Genomic DNA, 19,967 nt, shown 5'->3' with positions numbered 1-19,967 from the left:
AAATTCTCTCTCTCTCTCTCTCTCTCTCTCTCTCTCTCTCTCTCTCTCTCTCTCTCCTCTCTCACTCTATCTTAAAAAAAATGAAAACGAAAATGTGGGCTAATAAAAGATATTTGAGAGAGAGAGAGAGAGAGACTGAGACTGATTTACATACTAAATAACACTGCCTTTTGTTATTTTTGTATTGGGATTCAAGAACTGTGCATTGTTTAATACAATTTTCACATGAGACAGATCTGACATTCCTGATTTTCAGAGGCTTGGATATTGGGTGTAAGTAATTTTTCTAATGTCACACACAAAATCTGGAGTTGAGATAAAATTTTAAACTAGGCTGCCTATGTCTAACCTAATATCAGGACCTATATAATTACATAATCATGAAGTATTGAAATAGATCTTAAAGATGATTTAATATTCTAATATTTGTCATGCGCATGTCCCTTTAACAACATCTTCAAAATTGTTATACATCCTTCTCTGACATTTCTGGCTGTAAGAAAATCAGGGTATATTTGACTGTTGGAATATTCTTGGTTGTGAAACCACACGTTGAACCCCACAGTCTCAAGAAATTAGCTTTACCTCACTCTTCTGAAGATATATACAATGGGTCCAACATTTCTTCAATACAAAAAAAATGTTGAATATTTGGATGAAAATATAAATTGCACATGTATTTTTACTATGCTAGCTAATTATCCCAATAATTTTAGCCATTCATCCAGTGACAAGATTTCTTCATCATTTTTCTGAAATTATCTGGTTTTTCTATATGTCAAACATATTAAGTGTTAAGACAAGTTTTGTTTTCTAGAATGTATTAATTTCTTTGCATGTGAAAACTAAAGATATTATGTCTTCTGAGAATTCACATCTCACTATTGATTAGTATTGAATTTGGTCTAAAATTTCTAACTATATTTCATGTTTGCTCTGACAATCCATGTACCTTATATCTTTAAATTCTATAGAGAGCTCATGCAAAGTACATGATTATAAAAAGTGACTGGTGGTCATCTCATAACTATGGTCATCTATTGTTTTTCTTCCAAAACCTTTCTCTTAGTGGGAGAATGTGAGGAGTTTTTTGATCTCCATCAGTTCAACCAAGAAGTTCAATTTTTATAGAGCAGTCATAACTCACTTCTTCTCTGCCAGAATGGTGTAATCCATGATAGAAATGTATATGATCATGTTTTTACACTGGCAATATTCAGATTAGCACAAGAGGACATACATCCTCACTCTTGGAACAGGAGATAAGATAGAAGGATGCTGTCTGCCAAACAGTTTCCTGTCTTCTTAGGTGGTTGGACTGGGTGAAGACAATTAAGACACAGAGAACCAGTTTCAGATGAAAAGATATTGTATTTGTAGCTGCCCAGTTCTTCAAAATTTTGAGTAGGAATTCTAGTAAGGAAAATAAACCAACAAAACTGTTACTTTTATAGACTTAATCCTACCTTAAAAATGATAGAAAGTATTTAGTGTTCTCAAATGAAAATTTAATCATTATACCATTTGATATGACTTACATTAATATAATTTATAGAATATGAGATGGAAAGAACAGAGTTCTCAAAAACAACCTTCCTTCAAAGAGACAAAAATCCAAAAATTTTTTGCTTTTTTTCTTGAAAGCTTATCAATACTATAATTTTAAACTCCATCATGTCTGTAATTCCTTCTCTTATTAAGCAGAATCATTGGTTGACCCAGAGAAACAGAAGCATTAGATATTCTTGCACTACGTATTTGTATCTTCTCTAATAAGGGCTTAAATAATAACTTCCATAGTGTCTCCCCCGCCCACTCACATACATGCACACATGTCCATACACACAAATGGACATGAAAATCCACTTGTTTTCTTTAAGAACTTTAACAGGATAATGGAGCCTGGAAATCATTCCACAGTGACTGAGTTCATCCTGGCTGGACTCTCAGAACAGTCAGAGCTCCAGCTGCCCCTCTTCCTCCTCTTCCTGGGAATCTATCTGCTCACAGATATCTGGTGGGGAATGTAGGAATGATCATACTGATTGAGCTTAGCTCTCACCTGCACACCCCCAATTACTTTTTCCTCAGCAATCTGTCCTTTATTGACCTCTGTCATTCCACTGTCATTACCCTCAAAATGCTGGTGAACTTTGTGATGGAGAAGAACACCATCTCCTACCCTGAATGCATGACTCAGCTGTATTTCTTTCTCATTTTGCCATCTCAGAGTGTCACATGTTGGCTGCAATGGCATATGACCGTTACGTTGCCATCTGTAGTCCCTTGCTCTACAGTGTCATCATGTCACATCACCTCTGCTTCTGGCTCACAGCCAGAGTTTACATTTTGGGTATCATTGGGTCTACAATTCACACAGTCTTCATGTTGAGACTTCTCTTATGCAAGACTAACATGATTAATCATTATTTCTGTGATCTCTTTCCACTGTTGGAGCTATCCTGCTCCAGCATCTACATCAATGAGTTATTGGTTCTTTTCTTAAGTGCCTTTAACATTTTGACTCCTACCTTAACCATCCTTGGCTCCTACATCTTCATCATAGCCATCATTCTACGCATTCGCTCCACTGAGGGCAGAGGCAAAGCCTTCAGCACGTGCAGCTCCCACGTCTCAACTGTTGCTCTCTTCTTTGGTTCTCTAGCATTCATGTACCTGCAGCCATCAACAGTCAACTCCATGGACCAAGGAAAAGTGTCCTCTGTGTTTTATACAACTGTTGTGCCCATGCTGAACCCCCTGATCTATAGCCTGAGAATAAGGATGTCAAAACTGCCCTGAAGAAAATGCTGGATAGGCGAGCGCGTTCATGAATAAAACCAGTGTTGTATTTTCATACGGAAACACACCTTTGGTTTGCTTAGACATGTAATTTGATAGTTTTTTTTTTCAAGTTTTTGGAATATGGGTTGCGCTATAAGAAATATTCAGATATCCAAAATTGTCTTTTAGTTCACTTTCTTTGAACTTATATTACAATAACTATCCCAAGAAATATGACAAAAAGATTCCTAAGACTTAAAGAAGATCTGTTTATTTTTTAATAACAATATGATAGTGATGATGGTGTGATAGTTCTTACATATATTATTGAGATTCTTTGAAAAATCAATAATTGTGTTAAAACTTTAACTGAATATTTGCACTTAATATTTTCAGTAATCCCTCATAGAGATCCTGAATATTACTCCCATTTCAAATATGAAAAAAAAAATTGGAGCTCATTCATTTGAGTGAATGCCCAGGGTCTTGAACATGAGAAATGATTGAACTTAGAATGTTTCACTCCAGGACCTGTGATGTTAGTTGAGTCCAGGTAACTGTGTCTACATTTAAGGCCTTTTGAGAATTACCTCCTACAGAGCAAGCATCCACTATTTCTGCCTAACTGTGTTGCTTATTTTTGTGAAACTTCAGTGATATTTCACTTAATATAATAAAGACAATAAACATATTCCAATTATAAACTGATGAAAGAAAAATAGAGCCAAACTGTGTACTATGTTGCCATCTCTAGACCCTTGTTTATAATTTCATCATACCCCATTAAACCTGCTTCTCTGATTTTAGGGGTATATAGTATAGGCATTTGTTAGCTTAAACAGCCTGCAAGATTAGGGTTAATTTCTGCAAATCTGATGTCATCAACTATTATTTCTGTGATATTCCCCTACCTCTAAAGCTTTTCCAATCTAATACCTATGTCAACAAATAGCTGGTTCTATGTTTTGGTTCACTTAACGCTCCCTACTTGTGTATATTCCTCATTGCCAGCATCCTCCTTATTCAGTCTACTAAGGGCAGGTCCAAAGCCTGTACCACTTGAAGCTCTCACATGCTGGTGCCCCTGGTCTTTTGGAGTCTGCAGCATTCATGTACCCACATCTATAATTGTTTAGCTCTATGGATCAAGGAAATGAATATTCTGTGGTTTATGCCATTATTGTTCTCATGCTGAATCCTTTTATTCCACAGGTTGAATAATAAAGATGTGAATATTTCATGGAGATAAAATACATTGTGATAATAAATGAGGGGAAAAAGATTTATTAAACCTCAATTATGTTTTTATTGTCTGAATGGATCTATTTTATCTTTCAATATCTGTCAATGTTTTGGTGGGATTTACTGACATTATTTTATGTTATATCATTTTCCATGTGAGCTTTTATTTGACAAGTGTCACTGAGACATAGATCAGAAGAAATACTAAGAATGATATGGACAAATAAATCAATTAAAACCAACCCCATCACTTTACCTGTGTTATTCTGTACAATTGATGTCAGTTAAGTCCATCTTTTTAGCCATAATAAAAATAACATCTTCCAACAGTGATTAATAATACTCTTTAATGTATTCATTAAAAATATAAAAAAATCATAGCTATTTGGCAGTTGTAATCTCTAGTTTTTCCACAATTTTGGCCTGCCCTGTACCTTCATACATATCATTTGCTATCCAACTGACATTTTCTTAATGAGGCCATCGAATCAGAACTTTAAAGTTTGAGTTTAGATATATGAATATGTTGTGATCCTGTTATCCAACATACTCTCTGCTTTGTCCTTTGGACTTCCAGTGTGTACTTGCCTTCTTATTGTCCAACTGTGCTGGGCTTTATTCTCAGGAAGGCTCTTTTTGTACATATAGTTTACTACCATACCTCAAGACCCGGGAACCACCTGAAATCCAGTAGGTCTTTAATAATTTTCTTGTTTCTTCTTATGAAATATTTATAGGAAAACCATATGAACCATAGATACTATATCCATTGGTGCCTCATTAATATCTATTAATGTCTAATTAATATAAAATAGCCATATATATCTCACCTCTACTACATTTAACTTGGAAGTGTTCTTCAAGGATTTATAAGGTGATGTTGGTATTTTGATATGTTACACAGAAATATTTTGAAGTAGTAGTCCTGCATTCTTTCTGTGGTCAACCAATCCCAGAACAGTTGTGACTACTTTTGAATATTCATTTCTTAATAACCCAAGATGCCCTGGAACAAAACTTACATTTGCTTCATTTTTTACATGTCATGAGCATGCTAAAAATTATATGTGTATTTGACACTTGATTAATCAACAGAGCAAACCTTGTTGTAGAGTGATAAACTCAGCTCAGTCTGAAACCACCATAATTCTCTATACTCAGAATGGAACATAACATTACCTATGATGGCTTTAAAATATTATTTACTATGTAGATATTGTATGATGTGGGAAAAAACAGAGTAAAGTTGCTTTTAAAAAGGAGATAAAATATTGTTTTTTTTTTTAGGAAAATATCTGCATTGCTATAGCAGATGAGATATTTTATTAGTATATGTTTAGGATGGGCTTAAATTTCTTGGATCACATTCCAAGTAACTTTGTCTGCATTCACAGATGTGTTCATCCACACTGTAGTTTGTTCATGCTTTTGTTTGAAGGTAATGCAGGCAAATAAACCATATTTGTATAGGGATATCCCCAGGAGATCTAAAATTATGTCACATATGAAATTGAGCACACTAAAGAAGGTGAGCCTTCTTGCTTGTAGAAATTCTCAATTGCTGGTGGGGTTTATAAATCTGAGCCTAGGAGGACCCTACTGTCAATCTATTTCTTTCACTTGAGGTTGAGGCAAATTATTTCTCTAAGCTATTGGAATATTTACTGTGACAATCGTATCCCCAGATAATGAGTGAAAATTTGTACCAGGATCTGTCCTAGAAAAGTGTATCTCTCAAGGGGGGACTTAAAGTTACTTCCTCAGGAAACTCATCTTTGAAAATCAACCTAAATTATTTTTCCATACTTTCTCTCTATGTGGTCTCAGAGAAATATCTTTATATTTCCCTGTTTTAGATGGCTATAAGCTCCAATAGACTAAGGAATAAACACTCAAATATTTATTGACAATTATACCAGACTCCTCTGCTTTCCCATGTCATGTTCTCTCAGACTGCCTCTCATCTGAGCAGACATGAGGTATGGTTTTATTACTGTGATATCTGAGACCCAGCTTGCATTGAGGTTGTTTCACTTCAAATCTACAACATGAGCTTTTCACTTTCACTCTGGAAATTTCTCCACACTCCTGGTGCCCTCTTGGACTTTGTACAAGTCAGCCCATGGAATTCTTGCCCCTGTGGTTCGCCCTACCCTGCAGACTGGAGACTGTGTAAGAACAGTGCATCTTCCTGTCCCTCTGGAAAATATCACCTCTGCTCCCAGGAGGAGGGGGCTTAATTGAATCCCTGTGGCCCATAGCAGCACCTCATGATACATTGCAATGTTAGCTTTTCCTTCCTCTAAAAATCAGTAGAAACTACTTAAAATTCAACAGATTAAAGTAGCACATTACACAATAAATTCAAGTATTTCAAGTATATTAAATTAAAAAAGATATTGCAATTATCTCAATTTATGTTTATGAATATTTTGAATAAGAATGTTAAGTATAAATTTATTTCCAAACTAATAACTTAATTTTCAGAAGGACACTAAGTAATTTCTATAATATACACATTTCTATTTTTCCTCAATATTTCTCTTTATTTCCAGAAGAAACGGAAGTTATTGTCTTTCAATGATTAGCTCCTTAAGAACTCCTGAAATATTAATGGACATGTGGACCATATGCCTTTATTTAGTTCTCTACTTAAAATCTCCAAATTTCTACAATTTTCTTTTCTTTTTTGTGTTTCTAGGGATTAAATCCAGGGCTTTGTGCATATGGGGCAAATGCTATATCTGAGCTACATACCAGGCCTAGCATTCCTATCTTATAAGTAAATCATGCTATTTAGTATGGTAAGTGAAGATCAATGAAATTAAAAATATACAAATCTTGTATAGTGTATTGGTTGCTAAGACTGTTGTAACAAACTGTTATAGAGTGAGTGAATTAAAACAACTGAATCTTTTTTTCAACACTACAAATCTAGAATTAAATATCAGATAGGGCCATAAAGGAAAAATTGTTCTGTGTTTCCCTTTTAGCTTCTGGAGATTATCCTTAATTGAGTCTAGTTTTATTTTTTTAATAATAATAATACAATAGTAATAATTATGTAACAATTATAATAATCATTGAGATTTTCTGAACGGTCAAGCACTTTGTCCCTAATAGTTGAATGCATTATTCTACCTGTATGCCATATTTACATTAAACTAGTAATATTATACTGAAATAAAAGATTATAGAGTTGATAAAACCTGCACAGGGTCCCAAACATAATAAGCAATTAAGCTTCGCAACCAAGCCAGGAAGTTTGGCTCTAGTAGTTGTGATTTTGCTTATAGTGTTCTGACCCAGGGAACTGTGGGGGCACATCTTAGGACTCCCCAGGCACTCCCTTCTGTGCATTGAATATTCTTATTTCCCTGTAGGACAGTGATACTGTAATCTGAATATCTTCTATACTATTTTCACTTTTATTTTTTGATCAAATTAATCTAAATATTTCACATATACTGTGATCAAAGCAAAGTGGAGAACTATAGTCTTTTCCTAATACAGACTCAATTCTAATAGATGATTGCTATCTTTTGCATGAATGCATTCATCTATTTATCTATGTATACCCAGACAGGTGAATATACATAAATTATGAAGTATTATTCATCTTTAAAAGAGTAGATTCTGAAGCCAGGTATGGTGGTTCATGCCTGTAATCTCAGTGGCTTGGGAGGCTGAGGTAGGAGGATTAAGAGTTCAAAGCCAGCCTCAGCAATGGCGAAGCACTAAGCAACTAAGTGAGACCTGTCCCTAAATAAAATACAGAATGGGGCTGGGATATGGCTCAGTGACAGAGTGCCCCTGAGTTAAATCCCTGGTACCAAAAAACAAAAACAACAACAAAAAAAGAATAGATTCTGAAATTCAAAAATATGGATGAACCAAGAGAATAAATGCTAAGAGGTCAGCTTCAGGAAGCCACCCACGAATGATTTGAGGATCTTCTCTGGGTATGGCAGCCAGGTTTAACTTTGGGAACTATCTGCAGCTTTTCTAAGCAATAGATTGCTCAAGGCACATGACATTTGTCTCTGCTCTAGTAGGAAGATCCCTCATAGTGGCATCTGAGATGGACATTGGGAAGTGGTCAGCCCACCTTTTATCTTTTTTGCTGAGGAATATGAAGGTCTTTGATGTCCCCCTATATAAATAAAGCAAATGCGGGCTCCATTTTGCCTTTTTAGTATAGAACCTTGATGCGTATTATCAGCTAGCCCCTCTGTCCTCACTTTTTGAAAATATTTTCTGTGTCCTGTGTTTTTTTTTTTGTCATTCTATTTTTCTTAGATTTTATTTTATTTTGCAGCCAGCCCATTCCATTGAGAGGAACTCATTTCTATTGCCTGTGTCCCACAGAAGAACCAGACACAAAAAGAAAAAAAAGTACATAACCTCACTTGTGTGTGGAAACTATCTTTAAATTGTATTCTAAATACCTGTTTACTCTTCATTCCCATTTCAAACTGTCCTACATATTATTATTGTCAGATCAATATGCATGATCTGACAATAATAATTTATATTTAATTTATAAATGTATATATAATTTATAAATTTATATTTACTTTATACCAGAAATATAAAACAATACACTGTTTTATATTTCTGGTATAAAATTTGTGTTCTCTTCCATTTTTAATATTTAGTAATTTCCCATTGCTTCTGTTAAAATACAATAAAATTAGTGAATGAAAACAACACACTTTTATTATCAACTAGCTGGGCAAGTCAGAAGTCCAAAATCAGCTTCAGCAGGTCAGAGTCAAGGTCTTCACAGAGGTGGTTCTTTCTGGAGAATTGATGGAAGAGATCTTTGTCTTGCCCTTTTTTGAGTTTCCAGAGTCTGTTGGGTTGTGACTCCACCTCCACAACAATCCAATCTCTTGCATCCATTGTTCTCTCTGTGGCTTACTCCTTCATCCTGATTCCCTCTTTATTGGGACTTTTGTGGTTACATGGGGCCCACACAGATAAGCCAGAAAACACTGTCTCAAGATCCTTAATTTAGTCACACTCCAAATCCCCACTGACCCTTTTCTAATATGTTCATGTGTTCTGGAATCGAGACACAAACATCTTTAGGTAACATAGTCTACTGCTATCTATGCTCTGGCTCCCAAAGATTCATTTACTTTCAACATGCAAAATACACATTCACCTTTTTACATGGTCCCTAAAGGATTCTATCCACTATAGCATAAACTCAATCCTAAAAATCTCACTACATTTCATTGGATCAAAATATCCAAATATCATTACATAAATCATTTGAATATGATAGATGAATTCTGAATATCATTTTCCAGTTCCCCTAGTTAATAGATAGAGCAAAACTGTCTCTATCTATTAACTAGGGGAACTGGAAAAGACACTGTCCACTTCCATAATACAATTTGAGGATGCTGGTTAAAGACATTCACATTCAACCCAACTCTAGATTTCCTGGTCTTCTTATCCAACACTCTTGTACAAGTCAGCCATCATCTGCAAGCTTGGATAGTGAGAATGACAATAAATGTTCTCTGAAAGAAATTCCAGAACCTTGAAGCAATTCATCACCAAAGCAGCAGCAGCAACAACAACAACAACAGCAGCAACAACAAAAAGACTTTCTGAAGCCCAGGTGTATGATTTTTAAAAATACCTTTATTGATTTTAAATATGCACCATAGTAGAAACACTAATCCAAACAAAACTTGAATCTCTTTAAAAGTAGTTAAGCCTTACTTATTTTTAATATTTTCCTCAGAGCTCCTAATATGTGACTATCCATATATATTTTCCTAAATTCACTTACTTCTATGATGGACATTCAATTCAAGTACTTTTTTCTTTTTCTAGAAAAAAGTAAAAATATAAGAAATAAGAACAAATGCAGAACATATTAGCTGCCTAATAAATAATTACTTCCTTCAATTATAAAAACAAGGAAGTGATATTCAGGTTAAGAAGGAGCATCAAAAGATAAGTATTACATCAGTTTCCTCAATCCTAACATCAATTCTTCCAACACAATAAAAATAGATAAGACTTTTAATTAGGTATATAAATTATACAAAATATAAAATTAAACATTTTTATGCAGGAAAATAGATTATTTAATCATTTGACTTCTCTACTGATATCAGCTAAATATAACTTGCCAGGAAGGTCCCTGGTCCTCTAAAATCCACTACTTGTATTGTGGTCTATAAACCAGTAATGCTGAGCACAAGATTGTAAGAAATGCAGAATTTCAAACCCCATCAGAAGACTGGATCATAATATCCATTTTTAACATAGGCGTCCTTCACTAATTGACAAGTATAGACTGGATAGAGAAAATTAAACGACAGGGGAAATATCAATGTTAATTGCTTTAGTTTTCACGAGTTGGATCCCTGGGAAATGGAAATCCTTGGAGACAGTTTGCGTACTATTATTTGGTACCTGGCATATCTAAATCAAGAAATAACCTTTAGAGACACCAACCAGAACTTCTCTGGTAATTGTGAAGTTGAGGATGTTTGCTACACAGAAGCTGAAGAAGGATGAACTGAAAAATAAATATTGGAGATGCTGACTGGTGATGCAGACAAACATTGAAAATAACTCTGAGACTGAACACCAGAACCTGCCCTCTCAGCTGTGAAGAGTGCAGAATGATGGGAACCTATGACTCCCAACCCCATTATTGCTGCTGTTTGCAAATGACAAGTAAACTTTGATATTGAGGTTTTGGCAAAAGGAAGGTAAGCGTGCTTGTCCCATACCTGTGATTTGAGACTATTAGTTTAGGAAATAATCACTGAAAATATAGGCAAATATTATATAATGCCTTCATTTATTTAGTTATTCAAAGTATAATTTTTATACTTGTCATTTTATTACAAAATATTTTTTAAACCTCTTACAGTGTGCTAGCCCCTTGTTATTTTCTAAGGTTAGAGAAAGTAGGTCTGGTCCATCACCTGGTTCATAGCATGGATCAGAGTTTAAAAGTGAGCTGTTTAGAAATTAGTTTGAGTCTAGAGTAGAAAGTTCCAACCAGTTCAATGAGTTGGAGGATGTTTTCAATTTAAACAAGATTTGAAAAGAAGGAAATATTTACTGGACCACAGAGATAAAGGTGACACAGTAAGACTATCTCATTTAGAAGGAACAGGGAATGAAAGGTAGATAGCTGTTAAAATATGAAAAGAGGGTGGAGGTAAAGGCCCTGGATTAACTGAAGTATCTGCACACGTAACACGGAAAGTTGGTGAATATTTATGAGTTGATAATTTCAGAAACAGCAATAATGAGCAAAGTTTTTAGAGGTACATAGGTAACTTTCAGCAGAATTAAAAATCAAATGTTTATTGGAGCTACTGCACAGAGATTTACATTTTCTCTAAGGGACAGTACTAAGAATATAGGTGAATCAGAAACTTTTGTAGTTCAGTGCAAACATGTTCACATTTTTACATTCAGTATGTTTTGTTAAAGCTGTAAACTCTCTAGGTTACTCTGATGATAACCAATACCGGAAAACCCTGGATTAATAAACACCTTCTGTGTTAAATTGTACTCTACATCTGACTGTAGAGCAACAGTCCACATTACTGTGTCTCAGCCCCAGTCAGACTAGAAGATACCATGCCACTGCTACTATGAAATGAGGATGGATTTTTTCTGTCCCAGATCCTATTGAAGTATTGGATTTGAGATAAAATTCCTTGATTTGAAACAGGATGGATTCTAAAGTTAAATAATTTGTTGAATCTATATATGAAACTTAAGTGGAGACAAATTCCAGGAGAAAGGTGTGCAGAACAGGAAGGCATCATTTCATTCATCTTGAGATTGTAGAGTCTGATATTTGTAAGTGCTTAATATTCAATATCTTAATTCTACTCAAATATTAGGCTAAGCCAACATTTTCCATAAATTCTGAGAGATCCTCAGAAGTAGCCAATGAATGCCTTAGATACTTATTTGGTGTCTTAAATTACTGCTTATCTATTTAGGAGTAACATATAGTCTATCTATAAGTCTGAGGGTCTTAATATGTATACAATATTGAGTGGTCAAGTCATAGGCCTGGTCCATCCAACCCCTTATTAAGGGTTTCTTTAATTTCTTTCAGGATTGTTTAAAAGTTTCAGAGTGTAAGTTTGTATTTGTATGTTAGATTTATTTCTAGGTGTTTGTTGTCACCCTGGTGCTATTTTCTGGGATGCCATAATTGAATTTTTATTTTGTTGCCAGGTTTTTTCTCAATTACATATTAATATAATGTTAAAACACAATGCAAAGAAAAGACCACTGACTCCAATTGAAGTTAAATTAAAGCAAGCTTGTAATTCTGACCATCCAGGGCAGTCTTTCCTGAAACCCATGGGAACAGAAGACAGCACCCCAGCTCTCTAGAAGCACAGCTTTATAGCACAGAAAGTTGCAAAAAGAGGAGGTGTCTTGAGAACTTACAGATAACAGGATTTTGACAGGCATAACACAAAGGCATGTAGTAGGTTTAATGCTTCAGCACTTAGGGAGTAAATTTAGATACCCAAATCAGAATTTATGAGGCACCATTAGATCTTCAGAGAGGGTTGCTATCTGGTCAGGGAGAGCCAGGCATGAGTGAGTTCAAGGCACGGGCAGGCATTCCAAACAAGTTTAGAAATCACAGTAATTTATTAATTTTTCTTGCTTTTGTGGCAAGATGGCTCCCAATCTTAAGAAGGAATTAGGCTGGGTTTATCAATAAGGACATATAATTATGAAAGGGAGGCAGATGGAGAATGATATGATTTGCAAACAGTAACCAAAAATAAAATATGATACACACATATCTGGAAAAAGAGGCTTTAAGCTAAGTGCATTACAATATATCAAGTTGGCCAATCCATTATAAAACAAAAAGGGTTTGATCCAGGTTTGAAAAAGTAAAGGAAGAAAAAGAAAAATAAGAAAATTTGTGAAGATGTTGCCATATCTTCTTCAATAGCTATGGAACAGTGGCTCAAAAAATTAACATGCATATGGAAGAACTAAACAACATAATTACAGAATTAGAAATAATTGAAATATATATATGAATATATGTGAATGAATATATGTGTATATAAGATGAAGAAGATATTCTTATTGGGAATATTTGGGAAATATTGGGAAAATTGTTCATATACTCTATTATAAAGAAAACCTCAGCAAACTATAATTACTTAGAAATTTCAAAGTTTATTGACTATGGTGAAATTATGACCATTATTTTAAGAAGGGAAGAGCCAAAACACAACACACAATATCTGTAAATTTAACAAGAAACTTATACATAATCTGTGATATTATGAAAAAATGAAACAGAAATTGTAAAATATTTCAAAATAAATATTATTTTAAATTTGATATATTAAGTTTGTGAGATGCAGTTAAATTAGGACTTAGAAGGAAATTTCTAACTTATGTTAACTAAAACAAAAATCAAAGTGTTGATTTAAGTTTCTACTTCAAGTACTTATGAAAATCATACCAAAGAAATGTGTAAAAATTAAATACACTTATTTGAAAAATTTAAATAGAAAATATATAACTCATAAAATCAGCAGAGTCAAAAGTTGATGTGCTTAAACTGGTGAATAAAAATGGACTATTTCTAGAATGAGCAATAGAGATCAGAATATCCCCAATTTAGCCACATTGAAAATGCAAGAACATAAATTACTGCAGAGTCTATAATTTAAGAAATCATTACTAAGAACAATTGCAATGTATCTTATCATTTGCAAAGGGGTCAAATATTTTGAAATTCCAACTTAAGAAAGCTGATAAAAAAGAAAATATTATAGTGGTATTCTCCACAGAAATGTTGTCCATTTCTAAAAATTCTTAAACAAAGAATATTTCCAAATATTTGAGGGAAACTTTTTCCAAAAATAAGAGTGTTTTAATATTTGTGTCATTGCATGTATATGTGATCTGTTTCTTTTTAAATACCAAGTAGCATCCCATTGTATATGTAAACCTCAACTCTATTTCTTTTTGTTTTTGTTTTTTGGAGGCACCGACAGAGGTTTATTTAAGAAGGTAGATACATATTCAAGGGAGAATGCAGGATGCCTTGAGAATGAAAAAGCAGGCTGACTTAGGCTGAGGGTCCAATATTTATAGAAGAGCTGTATCGGGGGCTGAACTGCAGGTGGATCCAGAATGGAACTGCACAATTTCATGCCAGTTTTCCGGCTTATGTATTTCCTTCATTTTACAAGGGCTTTTGCCAAGGGCCTTGGCCAATATTTGAAATTATTTTCTGCATCTCAATAACTTGATTCTTCATTTCAATGGCTTGAGGGCATTTCCCTTAAGATTGGGTATTTCTCTCTCTTTATCCTAAATACCTATCTCATCCCCATGTCCCAGACTAGGTTCCTTAATCTTAAAGGTTGGTGAGGGGTGAAGATCCCTCTTCTATGGCTGCTTTAGGTTGGCAAGGGGCAATAACCCTGCCCAGCCAGGGATCCAAAGTCTCATCCTGACTATTCTAAGAGAGATAGACACTGGTCTCAGTTGCAGGGATGGGTTGATATTCTTGTGAACCTCAACTCTTTCATCTTTTTCTCTGTTGATGAACATTTGAGTGTTTTTAATCTGGTTGTTATGTAGAAAGCTATTGTGCAAATTATTTTTTAATTCTAATTTGTTATATATAACAGCAGAATGGATTACAATTCATATTTGTTGTGCACATTTTAATACTAATCTCTCCATAGACAAAAGTTTACATTTCTCTTGAATGAAAACTGAGATACAGATAGATATATTGGGTTATGTAATACATGTTTGTTCAAATGTATAATAAACTGACAAACAGTTTTCCAAATGGTTACCAATTTTGTATCACCACCAACATTTGGCATTTTAAAAAATTTGTTTAACCCATGTATAGATGTATAGAGATATTTCCTTTTTCCTTCACTGATCAATACTAACAACATATTTTAATATACTTATTGACTAGTAACATGTATTTTTGTAAGTTATCTGCTCATATGTTTTGTTTATTTTAAAATTTTAGTTGTTTTCATTTTATTACTTGTACATATATTTCATATATTTTGGTTGAGGCCCTTTGCTAGATTTATGTATTTTTTCATTTCATAGGTTTATTTTTCTTTCTTTTTTTCACTTTTTCAGTTGAGTACATTTTGACATGTTATATATACATTGAGTATAACTTACTCTAATTAGGATCCCATTCTTGTGGGTGTACATAATGTGGAGTTTCATTAACTAATCTTATAATTGTGGTTTTTGTTTGTTTTGATTTTTGTGTCTTTGTGTGTGTTTGTGTCCTTTCTAAAAATCTTAAATTATTCCAAGATCTCAAAGACTTTAGTCTTTTCTTCTAGATATTTTGTTTTAGTCTTTCTTTTAATTTTTCTTAAGTTCAGTATATTGAATGTATTATGACAAAATTTATTTTAGTCTTTCTGCTTATATCTATGAATTTTCTTGATGGTTATGAGATCTAACATTTCTACATTTCCGACACTTCACATTTTTAATAATGCAACTCTAGTTCATTTGGGATTTTGCTTTGGTGTATACAAAGATCAAATTGTCTATTGATGGTTTAAGACAATGGGAGACATTGCTTAGAATTATATGTTTTCCTGATGTATGTTTCTGCATTGTATTTTATCCTATTTCACAAAAGATAAAGGAGTTGAAAGGAAAATGGAGATATGAAAATGTCTGCTTTGTGAATTAAATGGATAAAAGTAGTTTGTTTCCAAACTGATACAATGTTTATAGGTAATAACATGATCATGATATTGCTCATAATCTGATGAGGTCTCTGCCAATTTAATTATCAAGTAAGTGTCACATTTATTCTCTATACAGATATAAAATTAAGACAAAAAATATATATTTCACTCTTAAGGGTTTCAGTGAGTAAGTGAGTGGGCCTATGAACGCATGCTATTTGACTTTAAGGCCTGGGCATTAACCACAACTGATTGGATTTCCCTCATGTGTTGGTCTTGAGAACACAAACTGGCTAAATGTGAGCTAACCCACTAGCAGATTGCAAAGTAGTTGTTACAGATGTTGTTTAATTTCAATAACATTTGACAAATCTAATGATTTCATGGAAATGCAGACTTTCTAAGAATTATTTTTAAAAATTAAAGTAACGGGTGATAGTAAGAACTTTGCTCACAACTGGCAGAAACTAAAAAGCCTTAGGCAGGTTCTGCCCTTTCCAAATTGTCAGCCTGTTCTACCCTTGACATTGACTTCTCTAAATATTTAGCTTTGCCAGTCTCAAGTAAGTAGTCCTGGCTTGAAATCATTGAAATGTTCAAAATAGGAGACACTTTTAAGAGCTCAATGTTTTTAAAAATGACTAAAATTTACTCCATTATATGAAGTACATTTATAAGAAGTACATTCCATACTTACAATTACAATTAAAAATAATTCTGAATAAATATTAAACTGTGACAAAGATTCTTTATGTAAACTGAGCCAGTTTATCTAGAGGTCAAAGAGATACATAAACCAGAAATCATATATATGATGAACTCTCATGTATATGGAAAAGAGTAACGAAGTCCCTCCAACAATCATGGTTTCTGTCTCCCTTTCAGAAACAGAATAAAGGACATGGCAGCAGGAAATCATTCCAGAGTGACTGAGTTCATCCTGGCTGGACTCTCAGAGAAGCCAGAGCTTCAGCGGCCCCTCTTCCTCCTCTTCCTAGGAATCTACATGTTCACATTACTGGGTAACCTTGGTATGGTCACACTGATTGGGCTCAGCTCTCACCTGCATACTCCTATGTACTTTCTCCTCAGCAGTCTGTCCTTGATTGACCTGTGTCATTCCACTGTGATCACTCCCAAAATGCTGGTGAACTTTGTGACAGAGAAGAACATCATCTCCTATCCTGAATGCATGACTCAGCTCTACTTCTTCCTGCTCTTTGCTGTTGCAGAGTGTTACATGTTAGCTGCAATGGCCTATGACCGCTATGTGGCCATCTGTAGCCCACTGCTTTACCATGTCATCATGTCCTCCCAGACCTGCCTTTCCCTGATATTAGGGGTGTATATTATAGGTGTGGTTTGTGCATCAGCTCATACAGGCTGCATGATTAGGATCCAATTCTGCAAATTTGATGTGATCAACCATTATTTCTGTGATCTTCTTCCCCTCCTGAAGCTTTCTTGCTCCAGTACCTATGTCAATGAAGTGCTGATTTTATTTTTTGGTACATTTAACATCTTTGTCCCAATCTTGATGATCTTTGGATCTTACATCTTCATCATAACCAGCATCCTGCGCATTCGCTCCAATGAGGGCAGAGCCAAAGCCTTTGGCACATGCAGCTCCCACATTGTGGCTATTGCTGTCTTCTTTGGTTCTCTAGCATTCATGTACCTTCAGCCATCATCAGTCAGCTCCATGGACCAAGGGAAAGTGTCCTCTGTGTTTTATACAACTGTTGTGCCCATGCTGAATCCCCTGATCTACAGTCTGAGGAATAAGGATGTCAATGTTGCCCTGAAGAAAATGCTACACAGAAAATCATTTCTGTGAAGAGAAATAATGTATGGATGATTTATTAGATCTAAGTCATTGACTTCATGTTATGAATCAATGTCATGTAGTTTAGTCCATTTGTATATATTTTTCCTCATTTGCTAGGATTTTTTATATTATTTCTTATGACTATGGTCTTTTTGATTTTTTTCTCAGCATGATTCTATCTCATGTGTATCACAGAAAAAAAAATTAGAAGAAATGCTAATAATGGCAAATATCCTTATAACCATTAGTGCTAACCCCCTCACTTTACAATTCTACTATACAATTGACAAAAACTCATTTCTCAACTACAATGAAAATGACATCTTCCAAAGTTGATTACCACCCTTCTTTCTTCCATCTATATAAGCTACATAAAGCTTATAAATATTGTGTTATAATTTCTAGCTTTGGGGCTCCTCTTTCTTCATATGTCCTATTTGTCTAATTTCCAATAACCCAATGTGGATGAAAACCTTTCTGCATACCCAGAGCAGAATATAATTTATTCGGGGCTCCCATTTCTTCCATATACCCTATTTGTCTTTCTAATTTGTTTCTCTCTTACTTCAGTCTTGAACAATACTTTAAAACATATGTTCAGGTCATGCCCAACCCAATATACCTGTGGGAATTTCCCTTTACTCTTCTAACTTGCTCTTCCCTGCCTATTTTATTTTTTCTCTTTTTAATTGATTTTTTTAAAAAATGACAATAGAATGCATTAAAATTCTTGTTACACATTTAGAGCACAATTTTTCATATCTATGTTTGTATATAAAGTATGTTCACACCAATTCATGTCTTCATGCATGTACTTTGGATAATGATGTCCACCACATTCCACAATCCTTGCTAAACCCCTGCCCCTTCCCTTCCCTCCCACCTCTGTGCCCTTTCTAGAGTGTGTTTATTTCTGTGTTTATGCTCCCCTTCCCTAACCCCCTATGAGTCAGTTACCTCATATCAGAGAAAACATTCCCTGCCTGTTTTCCAAACTGCACAGGATTCTGCTCCTGCCACAGGTCCTTTCTGTATATCTTGCTTACTGCCGCATCTAGGACCTAGAACAGCTGCTGCCACCTCTTAACTCCTTGACAATTTCATCATTTTCTTTTTTTATGAAATATTTCAAGGAAAACTGCAACCTACCCAATCCTATCAGCATCAATTAATGTCTGGTCATCTCTCCATGGATTTGCCTATGGTTTTAAAATTATTTTTTGCTGTTCAGAACCCTTATATTTAATTTTGGAGAATTCCTCAAGGGTTTGTAAGATAATGATGATGTTTTGACTTATAGTACACAAGCTTTAGAAGCTTTCATCCTGACATACTTTTGTGGCCAATCCCAGGGTAGGTGTGGTAATTTTTGAATGCCTGATCTCCTAATTCATTGAAACCTATGAATAGTCAAGAAGTCCCTACAGCAGTACTTATTTTTCCTTGATTTTCAAGCATGTGACATGGGCAGGTCAAAGAATTATAAGTGTATCTGACACATCGTAGACCAATTTAGCAAGTCTGAAGGCAGATAATTGAAATTCAATAACCCAGTCTGAATTACAGCAATTCTGCATATCCAGAGCCAATTATAATATATTCTATGTTGCCATTGAGAAATCTATATCCTAAGTAGATATTCAGCAAGATATGTAAATATATTATAATATGCTTGAAGCAGGGGAGGAGAATATTTTATGATTAAATGTAATGACCTATATTGTCATATCCAGGAGAAATATTTAATTTCTTTTTTTCTTGATGAGGATAATTGTTTTGATCATGTCACAGGCCATGCAGCCTATTTTGTTATTCATGTTTTCACAGACTTTTGCATCGTGAAAACTGAAGTTTGTCCCAGACTTTAGTGGAACTGCAGGCAGAGATTGTAGATCTATAGTCCACTGGGAACACTAATAGTGTGTCATATGTTACATTTATCATACCAAGTAGATTTCCTAATTGCCTGAGCAAATGCTAAATTGATTGTGGACTCTGAATCTGAGCTAGATTCAAACTTTTTTTTTTCCACTTGAAGCTGAGGGAAATGATGTCTCTCAAATTTTGGCTTATTTTCTATAACTATGTTACCCCTGGATAATGTGTGAATCATCTATCAGAATTTGTTTTAGAAAAAAATGTACCTCTCAAAGCTATAGAGATGTAAATGTTATTTCCTCAGAAAATTCTCCCTGAAAAATCACCTGAATAAATTTTCCATATTATCTCTCTCTTTTCTCTCAGAGAAAACAATAGTTTCTTTTTAGTCTTTACTGCTTTTGAAAATCATATGATGATTTGAATGTTTGTTCATTATATTTCCCTTGTTTCAGTGGACTATAAACTCCAAAGGAGAAAGAATATACACT

General features: G+C 34.3%; 1 pseudogene across 1 annotated transcript; it reads left to right on the top strand.

The window, feature by feature from the left end:
* Positions 1-1,895: 1,895 nt before the first annotated feature.
* Positions 1,896-17,607, top strand: LOC308641617 (olfactory receptor 8G18-like; annotated as a pseudogene). The gene is made up of 2 exons: positions 1,896-2,818; positions 16,656-17,607. The product of its transcript is annotated as an olfactory receptor 8G18-like (transcript).
* Positions 17,608-19,967: the final 2,360 nt, after the last annotated feature.

This window comes from Spermophilus citellus, assembly GCF_964194105.1.
Source record: "Spermophilus citellus genome assembly, chromosome: 2".
NCBI lineage: Eukaryota > Metazoa > Chordata > Mammalia > Rodentia > Sciuridae > Spermophilus > Spermophilus citellus.
This window is presented reverse-complemented; position numbering and strand designations above follow the sequence as displayed.